This window comes from Schistocerca cancellata, chromosome 7 (assembly GCF_023864275.1).
Source record: "Schistocerca cancellata isolate TAMUIC-IGC-003103 chromosome 7, iqSchCanc2.1, whole genome shotgun sequence".
NCBI classification, from domain to species: Eukaryota; Metazoa; Arthropoda; class Insecta; order Orthoptera; family Acrididae; genus Schistocerca; species Schistocerca cancellata.
In genome coordinates, this window is record NC_064632.1 from 299211628 (window position 1) to 299216627 (window position 5000).

Genomic DNA, 5000 nt, shown 5'->3' on the forward strand with positions numbered 1-5000 from the left:
AACGTCCGGTGCATCCTCTCCGCCACAGTACACCATCCACACTATGATAACCACACCAGGGGGTCCAATTCTAAAATAGAATATCCCACCCGTCCGACATCCACAATTGCTCAGATAAGCCACCAACACCCACACATGTCCTACACAGGGGTGCACCCAACACCACCACACTGCCTCCTGTTACGGCACAGAAACAATGGCAGGAATGAATCACACAGGTCTGCCGCTCCCTTGCCGCAACCACAGACGCGGCGCGCCTCCAGTCACGAGCGAAAAGCGCATCCTGACGAGACATAACTGCTGTGACATACTGAAGCTGCCTCAGACATTCACTTACAATGATCACTACCAACGAACCTCGGCCCCCCCCCCCCCAACACACTCTCTTACCACGTTGTGTACTGTAATCCAACCCATTTCGCACCTTAACCTAACCCATTTTGCACCTTAACTTAACCAAATTCGTAACGCAATTTGTACCGCAATGTAACGCAATGTGTACCGCAATGTAACGCAATGTGTACCGCAATGTAACGCAATGTGTACCGCAATGTACCGCAATGTGTACCGCAATGTACCGCAATGTGTACCGCAATGTGTAACGCAATGTGTAACGCAATGTGTACCGCAATGTGTACCGCAATGTGTAACGCAATGTGTACCGCAATGTGTAACGCAATGTGTACCGCAATGTGTAACGCAATGTGTACCGCAATGTAACGCAATCTGTACCGCAATGTAACGCAATCTGTACCGCAATGTAACGCAATTTGTACCGCAATGTAACGCAATTTGTACCGCAATGTAACGCAATTTGTACCGCAATGTAACGCAATTTGTACCGCAATGTAACGCAATTTGTACCGCAATGTAACGCAATTTGTACCGCAATGTAACGCAATTTGTACCGCAATGTAACGCAATTTGTACCGCAATGTAACGCAATTTGTACCGCAATGTAACGCAATTTGTACCGCAATGTAACGCAATTTGTACCGCAATGTAACGCAATTTCTACCTTAACCTAACCCACGTTGTGCCTTAACCTAACCCACGTTGTGCCTTAACCTAACCCACGTTGTGCCTTAACCTAACCCACGTTGTGCCTTAACCTAACCCACGTTGTGCCTTAACCTAACCCACGTTGTGCCTTAACCTAACCCACGTTGTGCCTTAACCTAACCCACGTTGTGCCTTAACCTAACCCACGTTGTGCCTTAACCTAACCCACGTTGTGCCTTAACCTAACCCACGTTGTGCCTTAACCTAACCCACGTTGTGCCTTAACCTAACCCACGTTGTGCCTTAACCTAACCCACGTTGTGCCTTAACCTAACCCACGTTGTGCCTTAACCTAACCCAAGTTGTGCCTTAACCTAACCCAAGTTGTGCCTTAACCTAACCCAAGTTGTGCCTTAACCTAACCCAAGTTGTGCCTTAACCTAACCCAAGTTGTGCCTTAACCTAACCCAAGTTGTGCCTTAACCTAACCCAAGTTGTGCCTTAACCTAACCCAAGTTGTGCCTTAACCTAACCCAAGTTGTGCCTTAACCTAACCCACGTTGTGCCTTAACCTAACCCAAGTTGTGCCTTAACCTAACCCACGTTGTGCCTTAACCTAACCCACGTTGTGCCTTAACCTAACCCACGTTGTGCCTTAACCTAACCCACGTTGTGCCTTAACCTAACCCACGTTGTGCCTTAACCTAACCCACGTTGTGCCTTAACCTAACCCACGTTGTGCCTTAACCTAACCCACGTTGTGCCTTAACCTAACCCACGTTGTGCCTTAACCTAACCCACGTTGTGCCTTAACCTAACCCACGTTGTGCCTTAACCTAACCCACGTTGTGCCTTAACCTAACCCACGTTGTGCCTTAACCTAACCCACGTTGTGCCTTAACCTAACCCACGTTGTGCCTTAACCTAACCCACGTTGTGCCTTAACCTAACCCACGTTGTGCCTTAACCTAACCCACGTTGTGCCTTAACCTAACCCAAGTTGTGCCTTAACCTAACCCAAGTTGTGCCTTAACCTAACCCAAGTTGTGCCTTAACCTAACCCAAGTTGTGCCTTAACCTAACCCAAGTTGTGCCTTAACCTAACCCAAGTTGTGCCTTAACCTAACCCAAGTTGTGCCTTAACCTAACCCAAGTTGTGCCTTAACCTAACCCAAGTTGTGCCTTAACCTAACCCACGTTGTGCCTTAACCTAACCCACGTTGTGCCTTAACCTAACCCACGTTGTGCCTTAACCTAACCCACGTTGTGCCTTAACCTAACCCACGTTGTGCCTTAACCTAACCCACGTTGTGCCTTAACCTAACCCACGTTGTGCCTTAACCTAACCCACGTTGTGCCTTAACCTAACCCACGTTGTGCCTTAACCTAACCCACGTTGTGCCTTAACCTAACCCACGTTGTGCCTTAACCTAACCCACGTTGTGCCTTAACCTAACCCACGTTGTGCCTTAACCTAACCCACGTTGTGCCTTAACCTAACCCACGTTGTGCCTTAACCTAACCCAAGTTGTGCCTTAACCTAACCCACGTTGTGCCTTAACCTAACCCAAGTTGTGCCTTAACCTGCTCTGTAATTGGCATATGACACGTTACATTAATCCAGTGTTGTCTAACCACAACCCTCTGAATATAGTTCGCTACTCGCACCGCCCACCCTCTTGTGTATCGTTTCATGTTCAACACTTCGCAAGTGTTGCTTACTTTTTACATGCTCCCGCTGTACACTGTAATGTGGACGACTGCAGGATGTACATCGCCCCCACCCTCCCCCCTGCCTTCGCACGCTGGTCGTTCAGGTGCTTGCGTGTTCAATGCCCTTCGCAGCTGTTCACTGGCATTCGCATGTCGAAGCGCTCAGTCTACGTCGTGGTACGGCCTGTGTCCACTGTCCGCTGATGTCGTAAGCTTAACCCTCACATTGTACTGCACATAGGTCCGTATGTACTGCATGATACGCTGTGGCACATGTGTGACCGTACAACGACTGCGCCCAACAACAGCGAACCATACGGTCCAAATGTTGTGCACTCAGCCACGTGCCGTCTCCCCATAACAGCTACATTGCAGTGTGGTACGCCATAGAGACGTGTGGGATTAACGGACGCCCTGGATGGCGATCAGCATGAGCCGTCTGTTGATGTAGTGGCGCGTGTATTCAAACGTAGTCGTCTCTTCTCACACAGTGTGATAGCATGGTGCACCGCGTTCCACATCTGCGACATGGTACAGATGCTGGTTGACAGTCGGTCTCGTAATGGACATCGCATACGTAGGGGGCCACCTCCCACGTGTTCTCTAGTCGTGCACATTTTGTTGCGTGTATGTGGGCAGACGTAGTGTGTCGTGACACCTAACAGACAGGTATGCAATAATCGTTGCATTTGCAAACTGGGATGGACGTCTACGTTTGCTGGTGACGTTACGCAAATGAACAACTGGTAAACCCATTGTGGTGCGGTTGTTGTTGCTGGAGGTAAATCAGTAAGGGCAAATCTGTGTGTGAAGCGATACGCGGCGGTGGCTGGGTGGGACCGTCCCCGGCCGGTGAGGGGGGGCCGCCCGGCGTGCTGGCCGCGCGGTGCGTGGGCGCACGCGCTACAGCCGGCTGGTGGGGGCGCCCAGTGGCAGGCGCGCCGGCCGACGGACGCGGCAGGCGGCGCAGCTGCGCGCCGGGGCACCCTGCGCGCGGCGCCGGGCGGCCAAAGTGGGTCCTCGCGGGCCCGGTGCGAAGCGCGGTGGACATCTGCAGTGTGCTGGTCCGACTGAGGACTGTGTGCGTTGAGGATGCGCCGCCGCCCGGCACTCGGCGCCGCGACGCCGTCTGCTGCTCGGTCGCCCCAGCGGTTCTCGCTGGTGGTTTGTATCGCAGTTGTGCAGACGTGTTGGCACGTGCGCTGTGCTGGGAGAGTTCGCTTCGGCACCCACGTGGGGCCTTTGCCCTTCTGTGGCGCTGGCGTTGGAGCTGCCGGTCACCGTAGGTGGCGCGTGTTGTCTCCCGCCGGCAATGCCACGACAGCACGCTCCCGGGCCTCTGTCGGCAGCGGCAAGCTCAGTTGGGAGCACGGGTGGTCGCACCTAAAGCGTCTACTCGCCTAACTCCGGGCGATTGCGCCTCTCTCGAACCCGACCAAGTACTTAGGACGGCGCTGCGCGCCGCCGGGACCTGAGAGGGTTTCGAGGTGTATTGTGCAGGGGAGCTCAGCCTCCTCCTGTTTGCAGAATAATTGAGCGGACGCTTGCGTGTTCGCGCGGGCCCCTGGGACACACTCCCGGGCGGCCGGCTGCTCAGCTCTAGTTGACGCAGCTCCCTGGTTGATCCTGCCAGTAGTCATATGCTTGTCTCAAAGATTAAGCCATGCATGTCTCAGTACAAGCCGCATTAAGGTGAAACCGCGAATGGCTCATTAAATCAGTTATGGTTCCTTAGATCGTACCCACGTTACTTGGATAACTGTGGTAATTCTAGAGCTAATACATGCAAACAGAGTCCCGACCAGAGATGGAAGGGACGCTTTTATTAGATCAAAACCAATCGGTCGGCTCGTCCGGTCCGTTTGCCTTGGTGACTCTGAATAACTTTGGGCTGATCGCACGGTCCTCGTACCGGCGACGCATCTTTCAAATGTCTGCCTTATCAACTGTCGATGGTAGGTTCTGCGCCTACCATGGTTGTAACGGGTAACGGGGAATCAGGGTTCGATTCCGGAGAGGGAGCCTGAGAAACGGCTACCACATCCAAGGAAGGCAGCAGGCGCGCAAATTACCCACTCCCGGCACGGGGAGGTAGTGACGAAAAATAACGATACGGGACTCATCCGAGGCCCCGTAATCGGAATGAGTACACTTTAAATCCTTTAACGAGTATCTATTGGAGGGCAAGTCTGGTGCCAGCAGCCGCGGTAATTCCAGCTCCAATAGCGTATATTAAAGTTGTTGCGGTTAAAAAGCTCGTAGTTGGATTTGTGTCCCACGCTGTT

At 52.6% G+C, this 5000-nt stretch overlaps 1 non-coding gene across 1 annotated transcript in view; it reads left to right on the forward strand.

The window, feature by feature from the left end:
• The first annotated feature begins 4328 nt into the window (after nt 1-4328).
• Nucleotides 4329-5000, forward strand: part of LOC126093571 (small subunit ribosomal RNA) — a 1909-nt gene continuing 1237 nt past the window's right edge. Inside the window, exon 1 of the ribosomal RNA XR_007521706.1 lies at nt 4329-5000. This exon is cut by the window's right edge and continues 1237 nt beyond it. This is a non-coding gene — a ribosomal RNA (small subunit ribosomal RNA).